The sequence below is a fragment of the Centruroides sculpturatus genome, unplaced genomic scaffold (assembly GCF_000671375.1).
Source record: "Centruroides sculpturatus isolate CEXI.00-Female unplaced genomic scaffold, Cexi_2.0 scaffold1545, whole genome shotgun sequence".
Taxonomy (NCBI): domain Eukaryota; kingdom Metazoa; phylum Arthropoda; class Arachnida; order Scorpiones; family Buthidae; genus Centruroides; species Centruroides sculpturatus.
The window spans coordinates 341-19,216 of NW_019385650.1; the positions used below are offsets into that span (position 1 = coordinate 341).

At 28.4% G+C, this 18,876-nt stretch overlaps 1 protein-coding gene across 1 annotated transcript in view; it reads left to right on the forward strand.

Moving 5' to 3' along the window:
• The first annotated feature begins 540 nt into the window (after positions 1–540).
• LOC111640885 (ORM1-like protein 3) overlaps positions 541–18,876 on the forward strand; it is a 32,126-nt gene continuing 13,790 nt past the window's right edge. Inside the window, exon 1 of the mRNA XM_023386966.1 lies at positions 541–827. The gene's annotated coding sequence lies outside the window, so the exon portion shown is untranslated. The remainder of the gene's footprint in view (positions 828–18,876) is intronic.

The following is an 18,876-nucleotide window of genomic DNA, read 5'->3' on the forward strand; positions in this document are numbered from 1 at the left end:
GAAAATTAGTGTTATAAATCAGATATTTAAAAAAAGGAAAGATATAATTCTTCAAAAAAACTAAGTTTAGGTAAATAGCATAAGCTAATGTAGATAACTCAGAATTTTAGTTTTGAATATGCTTATTATTCAACTTTTGTATCTGTAATCTCAAGAGAAACTTTATATAAAAAGAAGTGTATTTTAAAGAAGTAAAAATAATGAAACAAAGGTTTTTCATTATTTGTTGTGAATGTAAATATTCAATGTCTTCCAAGTCTTGTATCAAATTTCTCATTTTTGCAAGTTCTGTTTGGTATGAGGATTTTTGATAATTTGATTTAAAACTTATACTTAACCTACATTTTGACCTTTAAATTATATAAAATTTATTTATTAGTTATTGATACACAAAACAACTTCTAATAACTTACACTAATAAATGACTTATTGATACAAATATACCCATATGATGGAAGAGAAAATTTATAGAATAAGCAGCTACATAATGAATGGTCTCTTAATTATACTTAAACAATAGCTGTGTTTAGCTGACTCAACAGTTCCAAAGCTTTTGAATATTTTTCTGCTGAACGCCTTCTACAGTAGTGCTCTTTCGGAACATGTTTGGTGTTTTGACATCACATTTGGTAGCGTCTTTCATTTATGCTACCTATCGCTAGCTGAAATTGACCAATGAGGCTTTTTCTTCCAATGCAATACCACTCATCATTTGTCAGATCCAGGTTGCTATGTAACAGCTACAGGTGTGCTCAGTTATAACTGTTGAGTCTGCTGAATGCAGTCAATACAATTAACACAAATAATACAAAGATTTAACAAAACAGGTAAACCATTTATATAGCATTGTTTTTGACATGTTCCTATCATATAAATAAATCTTTAAAAAATCAGAATCTTTTTCTTTTAAATTATATAAAATGAATGCAATTAGTTTATCCTTATTAATTTAAATGTTGTATAAAAACTGTTCTAGGCCAAAATCACAAAAACTCTGTACACGAAAAAATGAAGTTTATATATCATAATAGTTTCTGATTTTTGTCGAGCAAATACCAAAATTATTTGTTCCGATACCAGTTATATAAGTAATATTTATTGTTGTTTTACAAAGCTGCATTTTATTATTATTTATCGACTGTATTTTCCAAAAATAGCGAAATTTTACACGAATTTTGTAGAAATATGCCTAACAATTTAAATAATATTACTCCGAACTCTTGTTTTATTTTCCTCAATCATTTCCTTTTGTCACGCACTATATACTGTATTTAGACACATCATGTATATTTATGTAGTATGACTAAAATAACAAAAAAAAAAAAAAATTAACTCGCCATTTTTCTAATTGTAAATTAAAAGAAATATCGTAAGTAATATAAACATTAATGGAAAGAATTATTTAGGAAAATCATTATATATATATATATGTAAGTGTNGTTATCATCTCTAATCATCATGCATTTCTCCTTTATTAATTGAGTTTTCAGTATATTAATGATGATATAAACCCTAAATATCTGTTGACTACATCCTACAATTGATTCACATATGCAAATATTATGTTTACATTGGTTGAAATGTGCCAGTTGAATTTTCTTGTTTTGGTTATAAAACTTTTACTAGTTTTAAAATGAATATTTAAATATTAATTTTATGTTGATTTATTAAAGTTTGACATTTTCTTCAGTCTGTTTTCATGATAAAATTAAATGTTTTTTTCTTCTTTCTTTTTTATTCCTGCATGTTTTTTTCCATAATAACCATATACTTACTTTTGCATCTCCCTATATATATATATGAAAATGTTTTTAATTTTTAACAATATACTTTTAAAATATATCTGCTGCTATATCATTTTTTAGTTCAGTTGATATGGTTGGGAGAATGATTTTCTTAAGATAAGAAAAATCTAGTGTATCTAATTATTATAAGATACTAAAATAATTTAAATACAAAAAAATTTGTTTATAAAATTTTAAATAATTTTAATATTTTATCATGAACTATTGAATTTTTTCAAATTGAAACTTGACTTTCTTGACCTGTTTTCAAATTGTTTTGAAATATTTGAATGCATATATTGAGTGCTGTACTGCATCACAAGTGGAAATTTGAGTAATAAAAACATCAGGAAGGATTAAGTTTTCACAATCTAGCCTTATAAGATTTTGTTTATATTGCTTTAACAGTGTGTTTTATTTGGGTTATATTTGAATTTTTATTTATATTTAATTCGAGAATATGTTAAATTTATATATTTTGAACTGGGTTATACATAATTTACGTTATGGAGATGAATTATTAAAAAGTGTTTAAAAAGATGTATGGAAAAGGATTATTATATAATATATTAGTGAAAAGTATAGTATTATATGGGTGCAGAAACAAATGATTAAAAAAAAAACTTTTAGCAGTGGAGATGGATCTTTGATTTTCTTGCTGATCTTTACCAAAGAGAAAATTAGACAAATTTTGAAAGTAGAAAACATTACTGATGAAATGGAAGAAAAATGATTGGACTAGTATGGACATTGAGGAGAATGGAAGCAGGAAGACTATCAAAATTGTTAATAGGATGGATTCCAGGAGTGAGAAGGAAAAGTGGGTGTCCTTTGTACTATATGGATAGACAAGGTTAGAATGGCTATGAAGAAGAAAGATAGTGGGAGGGGATTACAAAGAGAGTGAAAAGTAAACTAGTAAAAAGTCAGGTCAAGGATAAATGATTGCAAAAATAGAAAAATCTGAAGAAGTTACGGAAACTATTAATCAATGACTTGAATTTTTTTATATATTACTATATATTTTTAAAATTTAATTGATTATCAAAAATGTCTGTTATATTACTATAAAATTTAGTTTTTATTTTCAAGTTTATATTTAGATTATATTTTGTTTATAATAAATTCATATATTATAAATAAATATAACATGGAACACTGTCAGAACAAATCAATAGACTTTTCCATGTGAGGAAAGTGTTCTCTAAAGCATTGCTTTTTCCCTTTTTAGAATTAATTAAACACATTGCTACCCAGGGAAATTTAGAAATTAGAAAAGTTTTGAAATAACTATAAGTATTAAAAGTGAATTTTTATAAAGAAACTAGAAGATCGTGGCTATAATCATGATAACTATTTTCTGCTTTGGGAATGGACTATATTTTTCTCTCTTCCTATGTCTGTTGACAGGAAATATTTTAGCATGATTGTTCATCCCCTTTTGCCTGCATTACAGATAGTATGTCTTCATAATAATTCCATTTATTTACATGTACTGTATGCATTGCTTCTCGAGGATGTATCAGAGGTTTTGCCGTTAGATAACACTAAAATTGTCAAAAATTGACACAGCTTAGAAATTAACTTTGAAACTATAATTAATGATATTGTCCAAAATATCAAGTATTGGGTGTTTTTTAAAATAGCAATACTTATCAATATATTATCGATAGTATTGGTCCATATCTAATAAGAATATTACATTTCAAGTTTTTCCCTTACTTTTACTTATATTATTCATGAAACATTATGTAGTATTATGTACTTTTTCTGGAAGACAAGAAAAAAAGAGAGAGAGAAATAATACTGATGTAAATCATAATTTGCAGAAAGAAAAAATTTGAATGTTATAAAATGCTATATTGAATGTGCTCTTGTAGAAACTTGTTAAGAAGGGCAAAAAAAAACTACCTGAAATGCATATCCCTGTATGGAAGAATACCTCTGTTTAGTGTTATTGTACTTCAAAAAGAGATGATGGTAAATTACCACTGCCTAGTCCATTGATCATAATAGAATATTGCACTTTACCAAAAAATATTTTCTACCATTCTTGCTTGATGAGTTATTAAAGTAAATTTATTATTATTAAATGTTTTAATATGTAAATATTTAATAAAAAGTCAAAATTTTTTTTTTAGAATTTGACTTCTTTCTGAATCCTTAAGTAATAGAAAAACATTTTATAGCAGAAAATATTTTTTAATCTTTAGTTTTTAAATAAATTTATTTGTAAAAATGAATTAGATTTTTATATAAATTTCCATTAAAATTTATATGAAAACTTGCAGTCCTTGCAAACAGTAGACTTGTTTATTAGAAGGTCAACATGTTTTCTTGTATTGCTGGATTGTTCACAATATTATTATTAGAATAGAATTAATATCTTCAAACTGGAAATGTTTTTCTAATGTTCTAAGGTAGGATATAATTTTTGTTAATATTAGTGGGAATTTAATAAGGGAATTTTATTTGAGAAACTGGTATATGTTATTAAAATGGTTTGTTATTATGTATATGTTAGTAAAACTCAAAACTGGAAAAGATGACTCCATGGATGTAAATGTTAGAAAGAAACTCAAAAAGGTTAAAGGAATCATTTATTTACCTTAAGTGCTTTTTGGGATTTTCAATCCCATCTGCCTATGAAAAGTCCAGTTTAAGCTTTTTATGAAGTTTCAGCTATTTATATTGTATAAACTCCCATAGATCAGACCAATGCTTCATGTTGTGTTTTTACACCTTTAAATTAGTCTGTGCATGGTACTGAATTATGTTTTTTTACCATTTTTAGTTGTATATTACCTTATATATCTATTATTTTAGTTTTATTTGTATTTTGTTCTTATTTATATTTTTGTTTCTTAGTTTATGCATGGATAATAATATATTAATTTCATTATTATAATAATTTATATATATATATCAAATATTGTTAATTTAAAAATATTTAATTTTTTAAATAAATGTTAAAACTTATAATGTTGGTCAGTTAGGTTGAAAAAGCTATGTATGAACAGTTTTTCTATTTGAATTATCAGAATATCAAATGTTGTTAATGTGAAGATGATGTTGAAAATCCCAAAAAATGTTTAATCCAAATAACTATCCTGACTCCTTTAACACTTTCTAGTTTCTTTCTAACATACATGTTATAGGCATGTGTAAATATAAAATTTGATCAGAATTTTTCAAATACTTGTTATTTTTAATTAATTATTTAAACATTTGAAATATTTTTGAATTTAACACCTTAATGCAGTGTTTTCCAGTCTGTGGGGTGCAAGAGAGCATGCGGCTTTTACCAAATTATCATCTTTTAATACAAACAAACAAAAAAAAAAAGTCAAATTGATGTTGAAAAAATTAATCAGCAAAGCTGTTATGCCTAATTCACAACCCTCATCAGAACGACTTTGGTATGAAACCTAAAATTCTATCCACACTCTTGCCAAAACATTTTGACAAGAGTCTAGCACTGGCAAACAGTATACTTTATTTAATAAATTATATTATTTTGTAGGCCATTAAATAAATTATAAGGGCAGTATTTATGAAATAGATTGTTACAAAAATTGAGGGGTGCAACAATTTTTTTCTGAAAAAGAGATACAGAAAGTTTGGAAACCACTGTCTTAATGTAAAGAATATTTTTATTTTTCCTCCTGAAATGCATATTTATGCTTTGTTAGATCTGATGTACAGTAAGACCCTTCTTAACGCTGATTCGATATAATGCCATCTGCTCGAAGCCTGAAAAAAAGCTCAAAATTTACACCTATTTAAATTATCGTGGCATTTTATTGATTCGTACCTAATACTATTATTTATGAAACCAATCAGAAAAAGGTGTCAAAAAGGTGTACTTTCTTTAAATCTATATTTATTTGGTGCAATTTTGGAAAAAATATAACATCATGGATGCCATAGGCAATATCGGCTTCACTTGGCAAGAATTAACTGATAAATGCACGGACGAAGTGTGGAAGAAGTTATGGATGAAGGTATCCAAGAATTCTCAATGAGAAGAGCCTATTGCCGTATCGTTAGGTTAATCAAATTGTCAACCTAATTGATACAGCAGGACTAGGAGATGTAGACAAACAGGATATTGAGGAGTTACTGCAGGTTTCTGGTGAGTGTCTTATCAACGACAACCTTCAAGAACTAGCAGAACAAGGAATCTATGGAGAACTGGAAAATAGTGATTCTGAAAAGGAAGAACCCAAGGAATTTCTCTACAGATATCCTTAGTAACAATAACCAAAATCATTGATCAAATTGTAGCAAATGATCCAGATTTTGAAAACAGTGCAAAAGCAAAACGAGGCATTTTGGATGTGATCTTCTACCAGCATTTGCTTAAGGAAAGAAAAAAGCGACAAATGAAACTTCACGACTTTATTGCAAAAAAAACAAGAATTTCAGAAAAGTCAGGTCCTTCATCACAAAAAATGAACTATTAATATAGAAAAAATGGACTAATTAATATATTATTATACATTTCTGTGTGCATGTGTTTGTGTTATTAAATAAAAATAACTTAAAATTAAAGTAAGATTTTTTATTTTCAGTTNTCATCACAAAAAATGAACTATTAATATAGAAAAAATGGACTAATTAATATATTATTATACATTTCTGTGTGCATGTGTTTGTGTTATTAAATAAAAATAACTTAAAATTAAAGTAAGATTTTTTATTTTCAGTTGCATGTTCTCCCTATTTACTCTGTTAAAATGACCTCGTTTAATGCTGTTTCGTTTAGCGCTTTGTTGTCTAGGAATGCATTCCCCTCGTTAAGCTTGATCTTACTGTATTTAAAATTGGTTTCAGAGTATTAGGATATTGATAGTAAATTAGACTGTAGATTGTAATGAACAAATACCATTCACAGATGCGTCAGAAAAAATGTTCGTCCACAAATGGTAAATGACGATTGGTTATTGTACTCTTTAAATTTCACATTATCATTTGTGGCTCACACTAAAAGAAGTATTTTTGAACTTGGAATAAGCATTATGACTGTGTAGATCAATCAGTGGACAACAAATAGATACCAGCAATTTCAAGAGAGAATAATTTCTAATCAAAATTTGTGCACTTGGTGACAATCAATGCTTAGTAGATTATCAAAATCTTAGCATCTACTTGGAAAACATAAAGGTTCAGCAAAGTCAAAAGATGCAAATAAACATTCACTCTCTATTATGCTTCTTTTTTTCTTAATTTTTCCACAAAATAGATAAATTTGAATAACATGCATAGTTAATGACTTCATACATTCATAATTATTACTTATATCTAAAACATGTTTTAATTATTTAAACGATGATGATAAGTTGTTTTTATTAGAAAGATGCACTTAGTAGAATCTTTATTCTCCTATGTAGATCATTTTCAGAAATGATATGCAAAAAATTTAGTTATTAGGTTTATGACTACTTTGGATTATATCTATATACAGTCCTTTTCAAAATTATATACACACCCTACGTTTTTCAATAACAAAAACATTAACAATTGTAATGTATTTATTATATTAGTATATTGTTTACAACATCAATTTAAACATTTTCTGAAATTTTTAGAACAATCTGACATTTACAAAAAAGTTATCACAGATTTTCAATTTTTGAGTGTTTCGAAAGTATAAACACAGGTGAATAAAATTAGTATAATAATTTTTTTTGTTAATTATTGGTTTAACTAGTTGTCAGCAGAAAGGCGTATCACTCAATTTTAAAAATGTGGCACTAATTTTAAACAGTTTTTTGTGATTTAAAACAATGCCTTGTAGAAAAATGCTAAGAGTTGGAAATATGTAAAATTTACCAACTAAAAGGAGCAGGACAATCTGTAAGACAAATTTCGACAGCTGTAAATCGAGCTACATGTGCTATGAGAAATGTGTTAACTCGGTGAAAAGTATGGCAGAAATAAGCGATGTGGAAGGCCTCCTTACACCTAGAAAGGTGTAAGGAGTGAATTTTTGGCTGCTGACAGTCAACAAGTTGTCTGTCAGAGAAGCAGCATCAACATTGCCAATTGCATTTTCACCACCAACTGTATGGAGATGTATGCATAATCATAAAAATGCCAAATTTACAAAAATGGTTGCCAAACTGAAATTAACACAATTGCACAAAACAGCTAGATTAAAGTGGGCCAAAGACAAGATGACATGGAAAGAGGAGTTGAAACAAATAGTCTTTTCAGATGAAAAAGAATGGAATTTGGATGGACCTGATGGTTATAGTCACTACTGGCATGATTTGAGGAAGATCGAAGAAGTCAGAATGAGCAGACAGTAAGGTAGAGGATCTGTGATGGTGTGGGCAGGATTTGGATGGGGAGGTAAAACAGACATTGTATTTATAGAAGGTAGAATGAATTCAAAGAAGTATCAAGAACTCTTGTATTAAAATTTAATAACTTTTGGATCACTTATTGGGGAAGAAAACTGGCAATTCTAACAGGATAATTCTGCCATTCATGCATCAAAGTCAACTAAAAATTGGTTTGCTGAAAAAAAAAATTAATGTAATTGATTGGCCATCACAAGAGCCATGATATGAACCCAATAGAGAATTTTTGGGGCATTATGAGTCATAAGTTGGATGAGTTTATAATTTTGAAATGGACTGTAGTCTTATAGCAGTGATTTTTCAACTGGTGTGTCACAAAAAATTTTTAAAGGTTATTACAAGGGTCATTCTAAAAGAAAGGAATGTTTTGATCTGACAAGCCCACCACCCCACTGTTGTGTCATGGACCTTCCCATTTATTTGCACTAGTCTGATGCTAACAGCGAGCCAAGATGATCATGTACTGTTTGCAGTGTGACTTTGAAATGTGACAAAATTAAAGATCCCGTCAAGTGTAAGGTTCTTAGTGTAATACGCTTTTTGAATATGAAAAATGTCCGCCCTATCAAAATTTAGACAGATTACCGAGGTTTATGGTAATGTGATGAATGAAGTTTCAGTTTGAAACGAATGGTGGGGATTGTTGTTCAGAGGCATTGTGCTTCTTCAGGATAACACACATCCACATGCTGCTGCATTGACAAAGAACTTGCTTCAGCAGTTTAAGTGGGAAGTTTTTGAACATCCTCCTTATAGACCGGACTTGGCTCTGAGTGATTACCATCTTTTCCCAAAATTGAAGGATTTTTTGGCCGGAATTACTATGGAAGTGACAACGAACTGGAAGAGGCCATTAATGATTGGTTCAAGAACTTGGCGGTAACTGAGTGTGCAGAAGTCATAGAAAAGCTGGTGATACACTATGACAAATTTTAAATTTGTATGGTGACTATGTAGAAAAATAGCTAAGGTATCATGTGTGTTGTAAAATAAGTTTTGTTTCATTATCTTAAATAAAAATATCTAGAGAAACAAATGTTCTTTACTTTTAGAATGACCTTTGTAAATAAATTATTTTTGAAAGAAGCCCAAAGAACAATAAGAGTACATGTCAAAATTAAAACCACTTTAAATTGATTACACAAGTTTTTCTTGTGTAACCTTATACATAATGTAGTAAAAAATATATATTCATAAGCAAGATTATGTAACATTGACATGTAACTTTTTAAATGAAATAACATTGGGTTATTTCATTTAAAAAGAAATTTTCTTTAAATCAAAAATGTATAATTATCCATATTTAGCTCAAATTATACTAACTTAGAAATGGCAGGACATTGGACAGGTTTCTAAAGGCAATTATCATGCCATTTTTAAATGTAAATCAAGAATTAATGTTAATTGCTTTTCTTTTGTAAATGAAAATTATTAATTTAAATAATTATTGTTGTAACCTGCTGCTGTTTTAAGGAACAACAATACTGTTTTATTTAATTTACAAAAAATAGACAAAAAGAATTAGGTTTATTGGCAAGTAATATGGCAATACAATGTTTACAAACACAACTTTAAATCACAATTTTTTTTCTGCTGAAATTTAATTATAGGTTTAAGTGTGCCATGAGATAAAAAAGGTTGAAAAACACATGGAATACTGTGGAAGTACTGGGTGTAAAGGGGAGTAGTTTTTAACAATATCAAATGTACAAATATCATATTGTTTTCATATTACAAAAATATATCATATGTGAATTTAGGTAATTAAAGTAAAATTTGAAGTTGGATTAAATAAAAATTTTTTGGAGGTGGTAAATCCTGTTTAAATTTTCTTAATATATTTTCATTAAAGTGTTTGGAAAATTTTATTGATAGTTAACTGTTCTCCCAGTTTTCATATCTATTTGTTGCAGAAATAAAACCTTTGCAACTATTTTCTATCTTTTATTATTTTTTTCATTCTAAAAAATTGATAATGCTTAAACTTTTAAATGTAACAGTGAATTTATTGAGACAAGTTAATAAATATTAAAAAATTTCAATTTTATTGTTTTTATTAAATATGTTATTTTTGTTTTCATAGTAATTTGAAATTATTTTAAGTTTTGCTTAAATGTAGCTTTATATTGAATTTTTAATAATATTTTAGAAAATAATTATTTTAAAGATATTTTATAATAAAAAGTAATAATTTAAATGTTTTTAAAATGGATTTTATTAATTATTATTGAAAGTTTTCTTTGATGTTTGCTTTATGGACAAATTTATGTTTTACTTTTAAAGAATTATGTTTAAGGGCAAACTGTTAAAAATATCTAACAGAAAAATCTGTATTATAATTTAAAAGTTTTTGAAAAAAGATAAAAGAAATATAATTTTTTCAAAATAATATTTAAAATAGTAATAAAATATCTTTTGATGTCAAAAGACATAAAATTATAGTAAATATTTGTTTCAAGAATTTGTGGATGACCCACATCAGCATTTATTCCATACAATATGCCTAGAATGGAAATAAAATTGCATCATCTTCAGAGAGGTGAGAGAGGGTGTATTATCATGATGCAATAGCCAATTGAAGTTGGACCACAGTTCGTCTTTATCTCTCATTTTCTTTTAAGTGCCTCAAAACATTGCAGTAAAAGTCAGATTTGACTGTCACACTGGGAGAGAAAAATTCTTGGTGAATGATACCCCTAATATCAAAAAAACCATGAGCATTTATTTCATTGCATTTCTGACCTGCTGTGCCTTTTTTGGTCATGGTGACTGCAGGCTCTTACATTGTGATTTTGTTTTGGATTGTAGCTATAAGCCTACTTCGACCATTACAACCAATTTTCCTAAGGATCTTTATGATCCTCCTTAGCAAAATTGAATTGCCATCATTCATTTGATGAAATTCAATGCACATCAAGACACTGCTGCTTTTGTTTATCTGTCAGGAGCCAGAGAAGAAAATTTGCAACTAGTGTGATGCATGTTCAGATTGTCTGAGAATCTCCTGGAGGGTTCCATAACTAATTCCAGCCATTCCACAGAGCTGATAAAAAGTTCAGTGATGGTCCTCATAGATCAGTTGGCAAAATTTTTTGCTGTATTTTTTCTATTTTGCTGATGGGTGTCTGTCCAGAATGCTTATTATTTTGAACTGACACTTGACCTTGAAATGTGCATGCCACTCAAAAACCTGTGTTCAACCTAATGATTTTACTGATCATCTTCAGTTAGAAGTTTCTCAAATTCTTTAGAATGTATAATTACAAATTCAAAATAATGAAGTTGTAAATATGAAAATTTTAAAAATTAATAATTAAAATGTAATAATTAATAAACACAGAAAATTAAAATTTGTAAAATTAGTTAAATTAATAAATATCAAATACTTTAAAAATCGTAATATGTAATTGTGACCAGAGGGTTGGCACCTCTTTAGTGTCTTGTCGGTACTGACACCACCATGTCCCAATTGACATGGAAGCCGAGATGGCGTGTTGATTTGGTCACACGAGTGGCTGTGTGCATGGGTGATCGGATCCAGGATAGAGATGGGTTGAGAGACAGTGTACCAGAAGTAAAGTACTCAGATACGAAAGTTAACAACTAAATAACCATTTATTTTCAGTGAAGAGGAATACATGATACAATATACAATAGATATATTGGGTTGTACCAACTTAGCCTATTTTTCTAGCAGTCGCGAGAGAGAGAGTTCACATGAGATATGCGCAGGGATAAATACCTTGTAGAAAATCTTGGTTGCGATGTTCTGAGGGTAGAGGATCTTATAGGAGATCTTGATCTGCTGCAAGCTGGTTGGACAGAAAGGAAGAAAGTTCTGGAGGACAGTGCTTATTCCGACAGTTCTGAGTTCCAAATAGATATTATGGCAATAGGCAAGGAGGTATCTGAAGTTGAGATATCCTAAGGAGCACAGGGTATCTGTAAAATAAAACACGGAAAAATGAGTGGTCTGATCGAGGAACTTGTGACGACTGCCTAAACTTGCAGTTTCTTGCTATATTGACTTGGAGAAATCACGATAGTAGGTCAGGAGATTGAGAAAGCATTGCTTTTACTGCTGAGAACTTAATAAATGATTTACTTCCAGGTGTGAAAGTTGATGTTATGACGTTAAATTGTTTACCTTGAAATCTGATTTCGTGCATTCTTAATTAAATGTTCATAAATTATATTTTGTAAATTACCCTCCAGACATTTGATAGGTTTTCTGCATCCTGATGATTGATGCAGTGTGACTATTTCTGGGTTTTGTATATATCTAATTTTGTTTTTGAAACCCAATGTTCTGTAAGTTAGAAGTGGGCCTAATGATTTTGGCTTATTTTCAGTTTGTAATTATACATTCTAAAGAATTCAAGAAAGTTGTAACTGAACATCAGTAAAATTTGATTTGAAACATTTTTATTTCAATAAATTTTTAGCTGGATTTATTAAGGTTTGGTTTATTTTTGACTAGTCAGTTTTCCATCTACTTGAATATCAAAGTACTTGAATGCAAAATACAGTATTATTGTATTTTGAATGCAAAATACAGTATTATTGTATTTTGCATTTATTTTATTCTCTCTCCTGCATGATTAAACCTGTTTCTGAGAGATTGGAATATCTTTAGGAAAGCTAAAAAACTTATTTTTTGTAACTTTTGCAAAGGTAGCATGGGCAGACATTTAAAAATATTTTTCTCTTAAACATTGTACTTAAAACAAATGATTTAAATTAAAACTAAAGTCAAAACCAGTACCATGTGTTTGAGCATATGCTGAATGACATCACTCACAATTAGACATGTTAAAAATGTGTGTGCCTATAATTTGTTTATATCTCCATTACTACACTTGGTATTTTATTTTTTATATATTTTCAAAGTGTTTGAAAATCAGTCTACTGAGTGTCAGATCTACTGTATGTTTTAATTTCAATTTTCTTTATACAGAATTAATATCCTATGAAGAAATTAAAGAATTCTGAGAACAAAATGCTAAAATAAAGAATTGACTTCATTAATTATGGCTGATTAAGTTGTAAATTATGTAAAAAATAAAGTGTAAAATCTTTTTATGAAATTCTATTGATTTTGTAAATATATTGGAATTTTTCATTTTTCAATATTTTGAAAGAAATAGTTAATAGTTCTTTATGTATTTATTATTTATTTTATTATATTAATAGTTATTTATAAAATTAAAACAAACGTGAAATTAGAACAAGACAAACTCAATTGAATTTTCACTGTAATTGTTATAATTAAGTAGTAAAAATAATTTGTTCAAAAAATTCTGTTATATAAGGTATTAGTTTAAACTATAATAAAGTATTTATCCTTAAGAAAGCATTTTAAAGAATAAATTTATATGTTTATTTAAGTACTGTTAATATTTAGTTTATTTTAACCATTTTACTATTTTATTTAACAGTAGTTAAATCAATTTTGTACTTTTAAGATAAGTTGTTATAGAAACTACCTGTACTGTATATAGTACAGAACTAGTAAATTTGAAAAAAATGTTCCTACGCGATATTATTTCAAAAGTAGTAGTTACATATTGAATATTTTGTTTTAATAATATATAGTGTTTATACTTTAGGTTAAAAAATTAAATGGCAATTTTGATGATTAAATTTTAGTAATTTTTAATTTCTTACATAAAAATTTATTTTATTAATGAACTGATTTTGTTGTGTGTGTTTTTATTATTGAAAATAAAATAAAAAAAACTTTTGTTATTAATTAAATTAAAACATTAGCATAAATTTATTGATTATTAAAATCACAATAAGTTTAAAAATAATTTTTAAATCTACAAATGTAAAATTTCGTATCATACAAAAAACAATAGTCAAATGTCATGCTGCTTTAACAATATCCATAGCCAAATTTTATATACACATTGTATTTTTGACAGTAATATTCATCATTATTTTTAAAAATTTTATTAGAATAATGTTTAATGTTAACAGTATTATTTATAAGTAATTATCATAATTTTATGATGAAGTTTGTTATTCAATATTAAATTATTTAATACTGAATAAAAATGAATTAATAAATGATAACTTCAATTTATAATTCCATTTATAAACTATTATGAAATGTTTAAAAATAAAATCAAATATTTTGAAATTGGAGCAGTCATTTTGTTTTATTGCTAATTCAATTATTTTTAATGTCTTAAAGTCAGAATTGTTGAATAACAAATGAATTGATAAGAAATATACTGAAATCATTTAAATAATTTAGAAAATTACTTTTTGAAAATTGATTTATGTTATTGATAGCTTTAACTACATTACATTTATAAATGTTTGTTAACCTGATTTTTACATTAAAGTCAAACAATTGCCTCGTTATATCAGGCTATAATAAGGCTACTGTTTAATTTTTAAATAGTAGCCTTATTATAGCCTGATATAACCCAGCAATCATTTGGAATTAACATTACATTTAATTTAACATGATGAATTTAGATATTTCTTTCAAAATGATGGTTTTTTTTTAATACTGTAATTTAATGGAACTTTATCTTTCAAATGTTTTTAGACTTAGTTATTAAAGTACAATTAAATGATTGAAACTAAATGATTAACATTTTTGAAAGTCAAATTATGCATAGGAAAATTTGGAATAACTGTTGATTGGAAAAATTTCATTTTACTAATTTGCTTGATTACAGTAAAATATGAAATAGACTGACAGACATTGTTTCTAAAAATTTCAAATAAAAAAACAGAAAAAATACTTATTTTTTGGATTTACAGTATACTTTCAATAATTTTGAACTGTCACTAAAATGAACAAATTGTTGTTTTCTGCTAAATATTCTAGCAAAAAATCAATTATTTTTAAAGCAAGAAAAAATTGTAAAATTAATACATTTTAACATAAATATCACAATAACATAAAAGGTATTTTATTTTTCTGCAGTTTTTTTGATTTACTGCTACTGTTATATAATCCTGCTAATCTTACAAACTACACACATACTCAAATGATATACAAAAGGAGTTTGGCCTAGACAAATGCAAAATACTCCATGTTGAAAAAGGAGTTCTGAAGAAAGGAGACCTTGTACTCAGAAGTGAAGATATTATCAAATCCATGGAAGAGAGCAAGTTTTACAAATATTTAGGATTCCAACAGGCCAAACTTACAGAACATGCACAGATAAAATAAAGATTAACACTTGTATTCAAGAACAGATTACATGCAGTACTAAGAACACATCTAAATGCAAAACACACTATTAAAGCTATTAATATATATGTTGTCCATATACCCACTTATTCTTTTAGTTATACACTGGACACACATAGATCTTGAGCAACTCCAAAGGAACACAACAACACTTACTAAGCATAAACAAATATCACCAAAAATTATCTATAGTGAGACTAACTCTTCCTCATAAAGGTGACTGTGGCCTGACTAATATAGTCAATCTGTACTATAAGCAAATTCTGGCACTGTGGGAATTTTTCCACAAGAAACAAGGTGTGTGGTTACTGTCTGCCAAAGTTATAGGTTTATTTAAAACCTATAACTTTGGCAGACAGTAACCACACACCTTTAAACTTAGATTCTGAGCACCTGGACATAACTCAACATACAAACGAGCAACTATTTATTATGACATCATCACAATGCCGGGCTGCGATTTTTAATCATATTTTTAATTAATTTAATTTAAAATATATGCTCTCCACGTCAAATTAGTAGTGGCTTGCTCCTGTACATCATACTTTTCTTTTAACAATACATCAATACAGTCATGCCATCTAACACCTTTCAAGGGAAAATTTTCTAATTGAAATAACATGACTTCAGATTTGCATTAGAAGTTTGTATATAGTTAATCAAGGCCTCCTGTCCCTAAGATTTCCATAGCTGGTCTCGGATTTCATCTATCTAACTCCATTCCCAAGATTAATTAAGGAAAGATGGATGGACGACAGTGGAAAACTATAGGTCTACAATTTTTTCAAATTACAGCCCAATAACATAGACACCTTAAGCAGTCATGGGCCCAAAAGGTACTTCATGGCACGCATGCTTTTGACCTTGCTTAGGACTATGCATCAAACTACTGGCTGACTAGGGGCTGTCTGTTTGAAGAGACTGAGGATTTATTATTGCCATTCAGTAACAGGTCATAAACACTAAAAACTACAGAAAACATGTCTTAAAGGCTACATCACTCACAAATGACTTGCAGAAAATGCCACATTCTGCCAGAAACAATACAATATACAACTTCTGGTTGCAAGCTATTAGCACAGACTATTTACATAGGCATAATCAAGTAGCAAATATAATACATAGAGCTTGCACAGAAGCACAGATTATTAAATATCTAGGTACCATATTACAAATATACTCCACATGTAGTATTAGAAAATAACACACACAAAATATACTACAACAGAGCCATAATCATAGATAAAATAATTCACGACAATAGTCCTGACATCACTTTCATTGACAAATGCAGTAAAATTGCTTATATAATAGACATCTGTTCTAAACACTCATAACAAAAAATGCTCAATCTGAAAAAAAATCAAGTACACTCCACTTGCTCAAGAAATAAAACAGATGTGGAGGATGAATAAGGTACTTATTGTACCTGTTGTCTTCTTTCTATTGGTATTATACCATATATACTACACAAAAGTCTAGAAACATTAAATCTTAATAAAAACATATACATGGTAATACAGAAAGCTGCAATATTGAACACACATCACACTATTAGGAAGTTTTTAGATGTTGACACTAGAGATGCCACGAATATTCGGCTACTATTCGGTATTAGGCCTATTCGGCTATTTTTTTTTTTAATATTCGGTATTCAGCCGAATGTTGCATACTATTCGGCCAAATACCGAATACCAAATCACGAAAAAAAAACGCACATATTACTCAAAAACGTATTTATTTTAATCACAAATTATTACATTTAATACTTAAAATCTATCAGTGGTAAGTTGTGATGAATGAAAACAATTTTTTCAGCATTTGTTGATAGCAAACAATTGTGCTTTTCCTCAAACTATACCTGCTTCTGAAAATAGCTTCTCACTATATACCGAGAGACGATAGATAAATCTTAGTTAATTCTGTCAGGCTTGGATAGTGTTTTGCGTTTGCTGACCACCACTTGTAAGGACTGTTTCACACTATGACCAACTGGTCCGACCCGACCAATCCTATAATCAGATCGACTAGTAGTAAAAACATTCACACTGAGTACGATTATATGTCAGTGGCTGATTCGTAACGACCAATCGGAATGGGTGTTAGAAATCGTTTTAAGTTTCTCTAATTTTTAAAAATATTTTTGTAATCTACTTGGTTAAACTTTGTGGAAATTATCTTACTTCATTTATAAATTCTTCCGAAAAGTCTAAATAATAGACTACCATCTTTTTCTCATCATTACGTCGATAATGTTTTCTTATATATATATTAAAGTCATATTTGTTCCCATATAAAATTTAAGCAGTTATGAAAGAAATAAGGTACAAGGAAAAATTTAAATAAATTAGAAATATATATAATATAAAGTTGTTTGATTGATTCGATAGTTTTCATATATCCAAACTCTGGTTGTAGTTTCGAAGCTCTCATTGGCTGTAGTTCACCGACTGCTCCGATCCGACTACAAATATTTAACTTCTTAAATCTGTCCGACTGGAACAACAGCAGTCGGTTGCCCGACTGCTGTTATCATGGCAACACGACTTGAAGTCGGACCAGTCAGTCATAGTGTGAAACAGCCCGAAAGGTCTGCCATCCGATCTAGGCGAACAGTTTTGCAAAACAGTATCCAAGCCTGACAGAATTAACTAAGATTTATCTATCGTCTCTCGGCATATAGTGAGAAGCTATTTTCAGAAGCAGGTATAGTTTGAGAAAAAGCACAATCGTTTGCTATCAACAAATGCTGGAAAAATTGTTTTCATTCATCACAACTTACCACTGATAGATTTTAAGTATTAAATGTAATAATTTGTGATTAAAATAAATATGTGCGTGTTTTTTTAACCATGATTTGGTATTTGGCCGAATAGTATGCAACATTCAGCCGAATACTGAATATTAAAAAAAGTGGCTGAATACCGAATAGTAGCCGAATATTCGTGGCATCTCTAATACAAACAGTGATATTTTTTAGTAATAAGAACTATTAGTAACACAATTTGATGTAACAATGAACAAATAATGCATGTTGTGACACGATATACTCGCAAATAAAACAAATGAGCTCGTGGTGTCACTACCGCACCCACCACAATGAGACAGGTCATAACCTGTCACCCACGAAATGTACACATATTTTGCCAAATATTCGGTGCTTCGGCCAAGAGTGTAGCCAAGTATTCGGTATTCGGCAAAATCACTATTCGTGGCATCACTAGTTGACACACACAGTAATAACACAGCTTAATGTTACATTTGTTTGGGTAACTATGCTTTGACTTTGGTCTGGCATAACACTTGGCCCAGTATCAGCTGAGCATGATATTTGCAATGTAATAATTATTTATATGTATAATTATTATTATTACTACCATTATTTTAATTGTAAGTTTCATGTATGTTATAAGTTTCATATATGTTATGTGTATATATATATTCTAACAAATGAACTATTGAAAACTATATGAAAAAAACTATTATTCTAATTATATAATCCATGGAA